Genomic DNA, 15,499 nt, shown 5'->3' on the forward strand with positions numbered 1-15,499 from the left:
GGCTGATGAGGCAGTGGTTTGCGCAGTAAAATGGAACACAGTAAATAGGCATTTGAAAAAATCTGATTTAGCCTGTGGTAACTTGTGGAAGAGACACCGGCTGGAACGCGGTTTTAACCAATCAGCATTCAGGATTAGACCCACCCGTTGTATAAAAAAAAGCAATAACGCACGGGAAGCAGTGCTGTATCATGAATAGAGTGACAGGTAAATGGGTTGACTGGCTATAGCGTTGGGCTGCGGTATGTCATTTACCTGTGACCGTATTCATGATACAGCACTGCCTTGCATGTCTTATTGCTTAATTCATATTTTATATTCTGACAACATGGCATTTCACTGTTTGTCCACACCTACAATTTGATTTGAACCATGTTCTGTGTATTTTTGGTGTGACGTTGATGGAATATTCTCCAAACCCCCAGAAAACTGGACACATGAATGTTCTTGCAAAGTTTCCATGAAAAATGCCTAGAACATTATTATGTTCTAAATAGGTTCTCAGGTGGTTTTTGCTAACATACATAGAATGTTCTCCTAACTAACGGGAAACTGGACACTCACAAACATCTGGGGAACATTCTCCCTTGAATTGTTAGCTGGGATTTCTTCCTTCATTCCTGCTGTGTTAGTAGTCTACAGTAGTCAAGCACTGGAACAAAGTTATGTCCTGACCTAGCCAATGTCTCAACACTCTCTCAGTACACTAGTCTAGTGAGACCGCTGATGGGGCCTCCCCTCTACCAGAGGTTGAACCGGGTTTAGCTGCTTTCTGGGGGCATACAGTATGAGTCTTGTATCCTTGCACATAAATTAGCTAACACCCATGTCCTCCTTTAAGGTACTACACATACTATTGGCTACTAGTTACCTAAAAAAAAAAATCACATTCTTATCATACTAATCTATCATCCTAGTTTAACATTTTATTAAAATGTTGTGATCATAAGATACCAGTGTATTTGTATACATAATTATTCATAGTTTCACACTGTATGATAATGCCTGTTTTCTGCTGTAGGGAGTGGCAACAATCTCCTCCTGCTCTCTGTCTGTCAGTTTCTAGCAGTCGGTTGGATTTATGATAAGTCCTTCAGATTCTCTGGTGATAACAAATGCAGGACAATTAGGTAATGTGTCTCTTCAGGAGTAAGTTATTTGCCCCAAGCGACAGTTCAGTTCATGTTTTGAGTTGTGATATATCCTGAGTGAGAAATTACTATGTTGAAATATTTAGACCTTCTAAGATGGGTCTGAATAATTTTGGATGAATGCGGTTGTGGATACGTCCACCTAAATGTGTGCCACACCTAAACATGTGCCTTTTTTTGTCTTTTGCATTTTTTGTCACATTCTAAAATTAATTAAATAGTTTTTTTCCTCATCAATCTGAACACAATATCCCATAATGACAAAGCAAAAACAGGTTTACACATTTTTGCAAATGTATAAAAAAAAACTGAAATATCACATTTACATAAGGATTCAGACCCTCTCCGCTGCTGTCTCTCTCCCTTTTCCTCCACTGAGACTGACGATCAAATGCAGGCGCCATCAGTACAGAAAAAAAAACTGCTAATGATTTAAATGTGTGGTTCACAAGTAATACCACTAATTATACATTACCAGTGTGATCATATACCTCACATTTTGAGGTATAATTTTTAAATGGTCTGAGAAGAACAACGTTGGCAGGTCGATTCAAGAATAGCCAATATACAGTGTTAATGTAATGAACCTATAGCCTCTGCACAAACCTCATTGCTACAGAACAGTTTTTTAGGTTAATGTTGCATAAGTCATGTTGAATAAAAACATTTTACTCTGAATTTGATCTCGGCTCAGAAAAGGTTGGTGACCAATGCCCAAGGGCTATGAGAGTGTGTGTCATGAAATGATTTTCATGTCAGATGTACTGAAATCCTGTCAAAAGGTGTTATCACCCTCTGGGTGCTGTCTAGTTTAAATTCTTTCTTCTCAGGGATCTTTGATTTATGATGGGAATATAATTGACTTGCGGCACCCGTCCTTGCAGACGGTAAATCATTGGAAATTATTCTTTTGATTTAATGCATTCCTCCCTCCTGCAAATATATATATTTTATTATCCGTTCAGCTTTTTGGTAACTGGATATATATACCAATATTCTCGACTCCGGAGCATTTAAAGCTCCAAAATTTAACTTTTATGGCAACCTGACCAAATTCACATAGAAAAGTGAGTTATAGATCTGTGATTTTAATTGAAAGTGAGTCTAAGAAGTAAGTGGTAAATATGTTCTATGCGCCTTATTTCTACGCTTCCCTTTCCTAAGTTTCGTGTTTGAGTCTTTTACTTTCGGTTTTGTACACCAGCTTCAAACAACTGAAAATACAATATTTTTTCATATTATCATTTAAAATGTATTTCACAGCAGTTTAGAATGATCCTCTAGTGCTTGTTTTGTCACATAAACTGAAATTGGGAAAACTATTTTAATTTTAGCAACCAGGAAATGGCAGAGTGATTTCAGCATATTGCACCTTTAAAATCATTGACTCTATTGACACACCCCTGCCTCATTCTAAGTAACATAATAAAAGTATGTGGTCACCTGCTCGTCGAACATATCATTCCAAAATCATGGAGTTGATCCCCCTTTTGCTGCTATTGATATATATTATATGTATATTGGAACAGTGGGTTAACTGCCTTGTTTAGGGGCTGAACAACAGATTTTTACCTTGTCAGCTCGGGAATTTGATCTAGTAACCTTTCAGTTACTGGCAACCTTTCAGTTACTGGCTATAACAGCCTCCACTCTTCTGGGAAGGCTTTCCACTAGATGTTAAAATATTGCAATGGGGACTTGCTTCCATTCAGCCACAAGAGCATTAGTGAGGTCGGCACTGAAGTTGGGCGATTAGGCCTGGCTCGCATTCCGCGTTCTAATTCGATTTTATACATCTGTCAGCAACGGGTGTGAATGAAATAGCCGAATCCACAAATTTTAAGGGGTGTCCACATACTTTTGTATATATAGTGTTTGTCCTCTGGATCTGCCCCTCTTGGTCTTTACTCTGTAAAATAGGCAATCTCTCCTGTGAGGTTTAATCTTTTTGTGCTATTTGGCTAGATATATCTTTGTTCTCTTCATCACTGTTGTCAGCTGTGTATAATAGTATATTTGACTTTCCCATTGAGGATATAAGCTTGATGGATGTCAGGATCCCTTGATAAAGGAAGTCTGCCGTCACAGCCACTTCGGCTTTGATTGCAAACCAGAAAGGCTGTTCTCATTGACAGACCAAGGGCAAGTGCATGTGAAAACTTTAGATCCACATGGGTTTACCATAAGGTTTCATAATGTTTTCATAAGGATCCATTTTCACTCATGTGCAAAGTGATGCTGTTTTACTATGTCATCTTGAACACTTTCATAAGGTAATATGTTTAAGATAAACCTGGCATGTTTTTGGAAATGGTGGCTGTTTGACTACCTTTGCAAATGTTTATTGTTTTATGGAAATAAATTGTCATCGGTTGTAAAACATAGATAGTCACTCTCCCTAGGGCAGTGGTCACCAACCTGTCAATCGCGATCCAAGGCTTTCCTCCTTGATCACCAAACAGTTATGTGAAAAGCCCAACGATAAAGCCTTGCATTCCTATTTTTTTTATTTGTTTCACGCTGCATGCGGTAGGTGCACTTGATTCAGCTGCCCTACGTTCCATGTAGTCGAAGTGTTCCGATTTTTAACCATTTCATGTGTCTGAAGGTGCAAACTTTGTCTATTTGGGCCTGGAGACCACATTAAGTTCACCTATAGGCTTACCGCTGGCGAATCAGATAGCGCAGATCACTGTGTCTGAAGTAACCAAGGTGCCAGGGTCCTAAAACTCCTACAGTTTTGCTTCGGTACTGCCGTTTAACTGACGTCCGGCACAGAAAGACAATTTCCATAGAGGGCCACATAGAGAAGTCAAATTTGAAAAGTCAGAATAAGACACTTTAGTCATCACCTTTTTGCACCAAACATCCACTGAATTATTCAAATAATTGTTGCCGACGCCAAACTTTTTTCCATCACTCACAGCTGAAGATAATAATAATATTTTATATTTCATCCTATGTCTGCCATGTTTTTGGAGCAGGTGATGATGTCGTCGCTGCTCTCGCTGCTCCCTGTGTGCATAATGTTGCTAGTGTGTCATATACACGGTGTCCAATACCACTCAATTCGGCGTCGTTTCTTTCAAAGTTGATTGCAAATGCCATATGGCAAATGCCAGGTGTAACACTTTAAAAATCCAACAGGTGGCGAGCGCGCTCCACCGTGGTTTTTCATATTGCAAATGCAACACAAGTCAACATCCAAAAGCAACATTTTGAAAAAGTGAAAAATAATTCAAAAACTTATCACCCCCTTAAAAAAGTGCTTTCTGGACCGTTTTTCGAAATTCTTTCGATTTTTTTTTGTCAATTACACATGTGTAAGAACTGTATGAATATACTTTTGTCCAATTTTATTATAATAATTGTATTTTTTTATTTTTTTTAATTGCGCATAAGGCACATGTTTTGTCCATTTGCAATATGATTTCATAGGAAGTCAAAAGTGAAAAATAGCAGAAATTTTGAAAAAACTTCACACACCCTTAAAAAAGTGCTTTCTGGACCGTTTTTCAAAATTCTTTTGATTTTTGTGTCAATTACACATGTATAAGAACTGTATCAACATACTTTAGTCATATTTTATTATCATCATTTTTTTTAACTTGTGCATAAGGCATATGTTTTCTCCATTTGCAATATGATTTCATAGGAAGTCAAAAGTCAAAAGTCAAAAATAGCAACATTTTAGAAAAAACTTCACACGCCCTTAAAATGCTTTCTGGACCGTTTTTCTAAATTCTTTCGAATTTTGGGTCAATTACACACGTATAAGAACTGTATCAACATACTTTAGTCTAATTTTATTATCATCATTTAATTATTATTTTTTTTAAACTTGTGCATAAGGCATAAGTTTTGTCCATTTGCAATATGATTTCATAGGAGGTCAAAAGTCAAAGTCAAAAGTCACTTTTTTGGGGGCCAAATGCCATAAGGAATTTGACATGCTCAAAAATACTGCAGAAATGCAAAATTGACTGGCCTGATGAACTCGGGATGGCCGGGCAGTGATAGTTGTTCCTTTCCATCACTCGTTGTGTTGATTTCATCATGTCCATTTGGTGATGTTTTTTTCACTATTGAATCATATTGCAAATGCACGTGCATCCTTGCTGTGTGTGTGTGTGTGTGTGTGTGAGAGAGCTTTTCTTTGATATCTGTTGGGAGAAATGACTGACTTACAGTTCATGGAGGTTGCCTAATCACACATATGAAGTTTTGAAAAGATCTGACCTTTTTAACCCTTGGAAACAGCACCTATGACACCATTTTAAGGCACTTCCGGTTTACACAGGAAGCTGAAAGTGAACACATATCCTCCTTGGGGTAGGCAATTACAGAATCCTGAGTTTTAAGTCTTTACGTTAAGACCTGAGTTATTTACGGAGGGTTTAGTGAGTGTGTGTTATTTCAGAAAATCACAGAAAATCACAGAAATCTCGCAGAGCTCCGCAGCACACTTTAAAAAGATTTGTATGAACACCCTGCAACTGGACCTGTAGCTGTTTAAAAAAACAAACACCTATTTTTGAACATCACCAATTTGACATTGTACGATTTCTCTTAAACGACGATAGATAAATGTCTGGTTCTTTTTTTATTGACACCGTAGGTTCCTTTACTTTGACATGAAGTGGAAAAATTATTGCTCTATTTTCATTTTGGACTTTTAATCCCAGAAAAATAGCCATAACTCAAAAACCGTTGAGGCCTAGACGCCATCTTGTTCAGGGCCAACCTACGCTCACCAAGTTTCGTCTTTGAAGTCTTTTCCGTTTTGGAGATAAGGCCACGTCGTGATTCGTGATGTTTTGTACATTTGCAATATGATTCCATTCGCCCTCTTGTGGGATTTATCGGGACAGCGGAAAAATGACCAAAATTTGATTATTTTATAAAACGGAAACCGAATGTCCGAGAGAGTTCGTTTGATGACTTCCCGGTAGATCCGGCCCTGCCGCACGGCCCGACACCATCCGCAAATTTTACAAACGTTTTCGGACGTCTGGTAAGGGACCGTACATTTGCAATATGGACTTTCTCACTAACCATATGGCGAATGTCAAAATGTTCCCTTAAGGTATGGAAGTCTGCCGTCACAGCCACTTCGGCTTTGATTGCAAACCAGAAAGGCTGTTCCCATTGACAGACCAAGGGCAAGTGCAGGTGAAAACTTTAGATCCACATGGGTTTACCATAAGGTTTCATAATGTTTTCATAAGGATCCATTTTCACTCATGTGCAAAGTGATGCTGTTTTACTATGTCATCTTGAACACTTTCATAAGGTAATATGTTTAAGATAAACCTGGCATGTTTTTGGAAATGGTGGCTGTTTGACTACCTTTGCAAATGTTTATTGTTTTATGGAAATAAATTGTCATCGGTTGTAAAACATAGATAGTCACTCTCCCTAGGGCAGTGGTCACCAACCTGTCAATCGCGATCCAAGGCTTTCCTCCTTGATCACCAAACAGTTATGTGAAAAGCCCAACGATAAAGCCTTGCATTCCTATTTTTTTTATTTGTTTCACGCTGCATGCGGTAGGTGCACTTGATTCAGCTGCCCTACGTTCCATGTAGTCGAAGTGTTCCGATTTTTAACCATTTCATGTGTCTGAAGGTGCAAACTTTGTCTATTTGGGCCTGGAGACCACATTAAGTTCACCTATAGGCTTACCGCTGGCGAATCAGATAGCGCAGATCACTGTGTCTGAAGTAACCAAGGTGCCAGGGTCCTAAAACTCCTACAGTTTTGCTTCGGTACTGCCGTTTAACTGACGTCCGGCACAGAAAGACAATTTCCATAGAGGGCCACATAGAGAAGTCAAATTTGAAAAGTCAGAATAAGACACTTTAGTCATCACCTTTTTGCACCAAACATCCACTGAATTATTCAAATAATTGTTGCCGACGCCAAACTTTTTTCCATCACTCACAGCTGAAGATAATAATAATATTTTATATTCATCCTATGTCTGCCATGTTTTTGGAGCAGGTGATGATGTCGTCGCTGCTCTCGCTGCTCCCTGTGTGCATAATGTTGCTAGTGTGCAGGTGATGTTGGATAAATACTGAGTGTACAAAACTTTAAATAAAATCAAATAAAATCAAATTGTATTTGTCACATACACATGGTTAGCAGATGTTAATGCGAGTGTAGCAAAATGCTTGTGCTTCTAGTTCCGACAATGCAGTAATAACCAACAAGTAATCTAACCTAACAATTCCACAACTACTCCCTTATACACACAAGTGTAAAGGGATAAAGAATATGTACATTAAGGGCCTCCCGGGTGGCGCAGTGGTTAAGGGCTGACTCTGGGTTCACGCCCAGGCTCTGTCGTAACCGGCCGCGACCAAGAGGTCCGTGGGGCGACTCACAATTGGCCTAGCGTCGTCCGGGTTAGGGAGGGTTTGGCCAGTAGGGAAATCCTTGTCTCATCGCGCACCAGCGACTCCTGTGCCAGGCCGGGCGCAGTGCTTGCCAGGTGCACAGTGTTTCCTCCGACACATTGGTGTGGCTGGCTTCCGGGTTGGATGCGCGCTGTGTTATGAAGCAGTGCGGCTTGGTTGGGTTGTGTATCGGAGGACGCATGACTTTCAACCTTCGTCTCTCCCGAGCCCGTACGGGAGTTGTAGCGATGAGACAAGATAGTAGCTACTAAAAACAATTGGATACCACGACATTGGGGAGAAAAAGGGGGGGAAAAAAAGAATATGTACATAAAGATACATGAATGAGTGATGGTACAGAACGAAGTAGGCAAGATGCAGTAGATGGTATAGAGTACAGTATATACATATGAGATGAGTGATGTAGGGTATATAAACATAAAGTTGCATAGTTAAAAGTGGCTAGTGAAACATGTATTACATAAAGATGGCAAGATGCAGTAGATGATATAGAGTACAGTATATACAGTGCCTTGCGAAAGTATTCGGCCCCCTTGAACTTTGCGACCTTTTGCCATATTTCAGGCTTCAAACATAAAGATATAAAACTGTATTTTTTGTGAAGAATCAACAACAAGTGGGACACAATCATGAAGTGGAACGACATTTATTGGATATTTCAAACTTTTTTAACAAATCAAAAACTGAAAAAATTGGGCGTGCAAAATTATTCAGCCCCTTTACTTTCAGTGCAGCAAACTCTCTCCAGAAGTTCAGTGAGGATCTCTGAATGATCCAATGTTGACCTAAATGACTAATGATGATAAATACAATCCACCTGTGTGTAATCAAGTCTCCGTATAAATGCACCTGCACTGTGATAGTCTCAGAGGTCCGTTAAAAGCGCAGAGAGCATCATGAAGAACAAGGAACACACCAGGCAGGTCCGAAATACTGTTGTGAAGAAGTTTAAAGCCGGATTTGGATACAAAAAGATTTCCCAAGCTTTAAACATCCCAAGGAGCACTGTGCAAGCGATAATATTGAAATGGAAGGAGTATCAGACCACTACAAATCTACCAAGACCTGGCCGTCCCTCTAAACTTTCAGCTCATACAAGGAGAAGACTGATCAGAGATGCGGCCAAGAGGCCCATGATCACTCTGGATGAACTGCAGAGATCTACAGCTGAGGTGGGAGACTCTGTCCATAGGACAACAATCAGTCGTATATTGCACAAATCTAGCCTTTATGGAAGAGTGGCAAGAAGAAAGCCATTTCTTAAAGATATCCATAAAAAGTGTCGTTTAAAGTTTGCCACAAGCCACCTGGGAGACACACCAAACAGGTGGAAGAAGGTGCTCTGGTCAGATGAAACCAAAATTGAACTTTTTGGCAACAATGCAAAACGTTATGTTTGGCGTAAAAGCAACACAGCTGAACACACCATCCCCACTGTCAAACATGGTGGTGGCAGCATCATGGTTTGTGCCTGCTTTTCTTCAGCAGGGACAGGGAAGATGGTTAAAATTGATGGGAAGATGGATGGAGCCAAATACAGGACCATTCTGGAAGAAAACCTGATGGAGTCTGCAAAAGACCTGAGACTGGGATGGAGATTTGTCTTCCAACAAGACAATGATCCAAAACATAAAGCAAAATGTACAATGGAATGGTTCAAAAATAAACATATCCAGGTGTTAGAATGGCCAAGTCAAAGTCCAGACCTGAATCCAATCGAGAATCTGTGGAAAGAACTGAAAACTGCTGTTCACAAATGCTCTCCATCCAACCTCACTGAGCTCAAGCTGTTTTGCAAGGAGGAATGGGAAAAAATGTCAGTCTCTCGATGTGCAAAACTGATAGAGACATACCCCAAGCGACTTACAGCTGTAATCGCAGCAAAAGGTGGCGCTACAAAGTATTAACTTAAGGGGGCTGAATAATTTTGCACGCCCAATTTTTCAGTTTTTGATTTGTTAAAAAAGTTTGAAATATCCAATAAATGTCGTTCCACTTCATGATTGTGTCCCACTTGTTGTTGATTCTTCACAAAAAAATACAGTTTTATATCTTTCTGTTGAAAGCCTGAAATGTGGCAAAAGTTCAAGGGGGCCGAATACTTTTGCAAGGCACTGTACATATACATATGAGATGAGTAATGTAGGGTATGTAAACATTATATTAAGTGGCATTGTTTAGAGTGGAAAGTGATACATTTTTACATCAAATCCCATCAATTTCCATTATTAAAGTGGCTGGAGTTGAGTCAGTATGTTGGCAGCAGCCACTCAATGTTAGTGGTGGCTGTTTAACAGTATGATGACCGTGAGATAGAAGCTGTTTTTCAGTCTCTCGGTCCCTGCTTTGATGCACCTGTACTGACCTCACCTTCTGGATGATAGCGGGGTGAACAGGCGGTGGCTCGGGTGGTTGTTGTCCTTGATGATCTTTATGGCTTTCCTGGGACATCGGGTGGTGTAGGTGTCCTGGAGGGCACGTAGTTTGCCCCCGGTGTTGCGTTGTGCAGTCCTCACTACCCTCTGGAGAGCCTTACGGTTGTGGGCGGAGCAGTTGCCGTACCAGGCAGTGATACAGCCTGACAGGATGCTCTCGATCGTGCATCTGTAGAAGTTTGTGAGTGCTTTTGGTGACTAGCCAAATTTCTTCAGCCTCCTGAGGTTGAAGAGGCGCTGCTGCGCCTTCTTCACAACGCTGTCTGTGAGGGTGGACCAATTCAGTTTGTCCGTGATGTGTACGCCGAGGAACTTAAAACTTACTACCCTCTCCACTACTGCCCTGTCGATGTGGATAGGGGGGTGCTCCCTCTGCTGTTTCCTGAAGTCCACAATCATCTCCTTTGTTTTGTTGACGTTGAGTGTGAGGTTATTTTCCTGACACTACACTCCGAGGGCCCTCACCTCCTCCCTGTAGGCCATCTCGTCGTTGTTGGTAATCAAGCCTACCACTGCAGTGTCATCCGCAAACTTGATGATTGAGTTGGAGGCGTGCATGGCCACGCAGTCGTGGGTGAACAGGGAGTACAGGATAGGGCTCAGAACGCACCCTTGTGGGGCCCCAGTGTTGAGGATCAGCGGGGTGGAGATGTTGTTACCTACCCTCACCACCTGGGGGCGACCCGTCAGAAAGTCCAGTACCCAGTTGCACAGGGCGGGGTCGAGACCCAGGGTCTCGAGCTTGATGACGAGTTTGGAGGGTACTATGGTGTTAAATGCTGAGCTGTAGTCGATGAACAGCATTCTCACATAGGTATTCCTCTTGTCCAGATGGGTTAGGGCAGTGTGCAGAGTGGTTGCGATTGCATCATCTGTGGACCTATTGGGGCGGTAAGCAAATTGGAGTAGGTCTAGGGTGTCAGGTAGGGTGGAGGTGATATGGTCCTTGACAAGTCTCTCAAAGCACTTCATGATGACGGAAGTGAGTGCTATGGGGCGGTAGTCATTTAGCTCAGTTACCTTAGCTTTCTTGGGAACAGGAACAATGGTGGCCCTCTTGAAGCATGTGGGAACAGCAGACTGGGATAAGGGTTGATTGAATATGTCCGTAAACACACCAGCCAGCTGGTCTGCGCAAGCTCTGAGGACGCGGCTGGGGATGCCGTCTGGCCCTGCAGCCTTGCGAGGGTTAACACGTTTAAATGTTTTACTCACGTCGGCTGCAGTGAAGGAGAGTCCGCGGGTTTTGGTAGCGGGCCGTGTCAGTGGCACTGTATTGTCCTCAAAGCGGACAAAAAAGTTATTTAGTCTGTCTGGGAGCAAGACATCCTGGTCTGCGACAGGGCTAGTTTTCTTTTTGTAATCCGTGATTGACTGTAGAACCTGCCACATACCTCTTGTGTCTGAGCCGTTGAATTGCGAATCTACTTTCCTAATATTGAGTTGAACCCCCACTCCATTATGTTTTAATATTTTGTACATCAGTGTAGATGGTCCTTGAATCGGCGTATGCGAATGTTAGTAGACTACCTTGAAAATAACAGTTGGACATCTTGGACACAGTCTCCAGTTCTTATTTTTCCTCAGTGGCAGTAGCCTGTGCTGATTCCCCAACAACCAGATGTTCCAGTTTTCAGGGTTAATGGAAAGAGAGCCTGTGCCATGACTTCCGCTTTTGATGTTAGCAAGCCGACGCCCTATCTTAACTCCTCCTCCTCCACATTTACAGTTTTTTTAAATTCTGGACAAGACCAGAATGTGTGGGTTCTAGTGTAAGGCGTTTCTTTTAATTTTTAAGTACAGTGCATTCGGAAAGTATTCAGCCCCCTTGACTTTTTCCAGATTTTGTTATGTTACGGCCTTCTAAAATGGATAAAAAACCAAGCCATGAGGTTGAAGGAATTGCCCGTAGAGCTACGAGACAAGATTGTGTTGAGGCACAGATCTGGGGAAGGGTACCAAAAAATGGCCGCAGCATTGAACGTCCCCAAGAACACAGTGGCCTCCATCATTCTTAAATGGAAGAAGTTGGAACCACCAGGACTCTTCCTAGAGCTAGCAGCCCAGCAAAACTGAGCAATCGGGGGAGAAGGGCATTGGTCAGGGAGGTGACCAAGAACCCGATGGTCATTCTGACAGAGCTCCAGAGTTCCTCTGTGGAGATGGGAGAATCTTCCAGAAGGACAACCATCTCTGCAGCACTCCACCAATCAGGCCTTTATGGTAGAGTGGCCAGATGGAAGGCACTCTTCAGTAAAAGGCACATGAAGGCCCACTTGGAGTTTGCCAAAAGGACCTAAAGGACTCTCAGACCATGAAAAAACAAGATTCTCTGGTCTGATGAAACCAAGATTGCACTCTTTGGCCTGAATGCCAAGTGTCACGTCTTGAGGAAACCTGGCACCATCCCTACGGTGAAGGATGGTGGTGGCAGCATCATGTTGTGGAGATGTTTTTCAGCGGCAGGGACTGGGAAACTAGTCAGGATCGGGGGAAAGATTAACGGAGCCAAGTTGAGAGAGATTCTTGATAATAACCTACTACTGAGTGCTCAGGACCTCACACTTGGGCGAAGGTTCACCTTCAAACAGGACAACAACCTTAAGCACATAGCCAAGACAATGCAGGAGTGGCTTCAGGACAAGTCTCTGAATGTCCCTGAGTGGCCCAGTCAGATCTTGGACTTGAACCTGATTGAACATGTCTGGAAAGACCTGAAAATAGCTGTGCAGTGATGTTCCCCATCCAACATGACAGAGCTTGAGAGGATCTGCAGAAAATAAATGGAAGAAACTCCCCAAATACAGGTGTGCCAAGCTTGTAGCGTCATACCCAAGAAGACTCAAGGCTGTAATCGCGAGCAAAGGTGCATCAACAAAGTACTGAGTAAAGGCTCTGAATATTGAGGTAAATGTGATTTCAGTTTTTTGTTTTTAATACATTTTCAGAAATATATATAAAAAAAACTGTTTTTGCTTTGTCATTATGGGGTGTTGTGTGTAGAAACTATTTAAGTCTGTAATGTAAAAACATTTTGAAAAAGCCAAGGGATCTGAATACACATGACGACAAGCTTGACCTCTCCCCTCTCTGCTGCCCAAGTAACTGATCCCTGACAGAGAACATATAACTGTAATGGCCACCACTATAGTACAACAAGATACATTCTGATGAGAAGTAACTCACAAGCATATAATGAAAATAAAACATATTATCTATGTTACCCAACTAATTCTGATTTATCCCCAACATGCCCCTCTCAAGGGACTAAGTCCCTTCTGAAGAATCAGAATAGTAACATGGCACCTTACTAACAGTAGTTGCAGAGTATATAATAAAATTAAAAATCCATAATCAAAATTGAAAGATAATAAAGAATCAAATCCCTTCAATGTAAGTATTCACCCTTCAGAAACTGAGTTTACAATGTTTATACCATAATACAGACTTGCACCTGTTTAATCATACAGAATAATACATTTGTTGAGTAAAAATAACAAAACATATAAATGCTCCCAAAATTACAAGAGAACCAGTGTCTAAACACAGGCCTCATTACAACCTATAGGACAGTCATCCTCTAAGTCCTCATGCTTAGAATTGGGTTCCCCACTATCAGAGATATGGTCAGGAATAGGGAATAGGTCAGGGAAATCATTCATATACAGTGAACCCTCTCTATCTACACTGTCCAGTGAGAATATTTCACTGTGTTCACCTGATTGTTGTCCATCAATCTCAGATTCCTCATCTACACCTACTTCATTTGCAAGCAAGGGCATAGTAAGAACAACATCAACCACTTTATTAAACTATTTCTTCACACAAATGATAATTAGCAATAGAGCAATCAGTAATATTAGACCATAGATGAACCAGTGGAAAATGGTCGCAGCCCAAGCACCAAACACTGACTGAACCCATCCTAACGGATTCCAGTTGATGTCAGGCTGGTGTTCCCTTTCGAGAACACCCCTAAGCTCTTTCAAATGTTCCACTACAATAGTCAAATTGTCATCTCCCTGGGGTATAAATGTACAACAGTGATCTCCTATAATTTGACACACCCCTCCTTCACGTGCTAGCAACATGTCAAGTGCCACCCTATTTTGTGTTGCCATGAGTTGAGTGGCTTGTAATTCTGGTCTTATCATAGAAAACCCTGCAGTGGTCAAATTTACCAGGGATTCCAAATTATATCCTAGCCTATCCAACTCATGTGCATTCTCCGATGCCCCATACCAGGGGATTAAACCACGCCAGAACTTTTCCAATTTCGAGGATCGTCGAGAGTCACTAGGGACATTATTGTATTGCGAGATGTCCCTCTTAATTAGTCTTAACCTGCTTGGAATAGAGGAATTAGTTTTATGCATTACCACAAGGGAGATGTTTAGTTGACCAAAAATACAGCACCCTGTCCAATTTGTGGGTAGGTAGAGATAAGTTGTATCACCACAAATCCAATAATGATCAGTAAATGTTGCCGAGCCAAATTGATGAGGAGAACGATCGTCAGTTTCAGCATCAATAATGGTGTGTCCCACCCTCAGTCTAATGGGGTATCCAGAGCTGCATGTTCTCTTCTTCCAGCTACATCCTATTGGGAAAGCACTATAATTGACACATGTTGACATTCCCAGATAGGATTCATTCAATTGTGGTATGGAAATATTGCTTGAGTTGTGACAATGACAGGTCCTAAATGGGGTTCGCCGAGGTTGGACTTGAATAGGTTCTGGTACACGGGATCTAGGTTCTAAGATGATTCTACTACACCAATGTGAACAATCAAATCCCCCCCGTAAATCTTTTGTTGATGACAAATTACCATTAATGCATTTATCCCTCAGTGTTATACCTAGTGAAGGTTGACCCCCTGTGTTCTCATTGGACAAGAGCACCTCTAGTGCACATAGAGTGTCATTAATGCTGACCTCAACTGAATACTGTAAGAATGGGGAGATCGCTGAATGTGGAAACAAGCTACATACATAACAGGAGGTATTTCCTAACATCAGTTCAGTCTTTACTGTATAGTTAAGCAGTGACCACCAAGTGTTTCCCTCGTGATTCCTACTGTGATGCTCATCAAGTGGATGCATTGGCCTTCTTCTTCTTTCGATATGGGAGCGGCTATTGTTTGCTGGACTCCTGTCCTGAGCCTGCCGTTGGCTCGAGCTGGAGTGGCTGTTATTTAAGTCCCGCAGTGGGACTGAACAGTTATCTGTCGAGTCCGTACCATGTTGTCTTTCCAGGACCGGATGTCCTTGAGTCACTGTCCATATGGCAACTGTAATGAGAAGGCTCAAGACCAGAGCAAGAAACTTGATGCGTAGAGTCTGGGCCTGATCCTCCCATCTAGTCGGTGACTTCCGGCGTCTCTGGTCCTCCATCCTCAGGGTCTGGTGGGCAATATGGCACCTTCCTGCAGTGATTGGCGTGGATCCAAGTAGACCTCTCAGCTACGCGAATAGCAGTGGGGGTAATC

Source organism: Oncorhynchus mykiss, chromosome 17 (assembly GCF_057628025.1).
Source record: "Oncorhynchus mykiss isolate SJ-2025 chromosome 17, ASM5762802v1, whole genome shotgun sequence".
Classification (NCBI taxonomy): domain Eukaryota; kingdom Metazoa; phylum Chordata; class Actinopteri; order Salmoniformes; family Salmonidae; genus Oncorhynchus; species Oncorhynchus mykiss.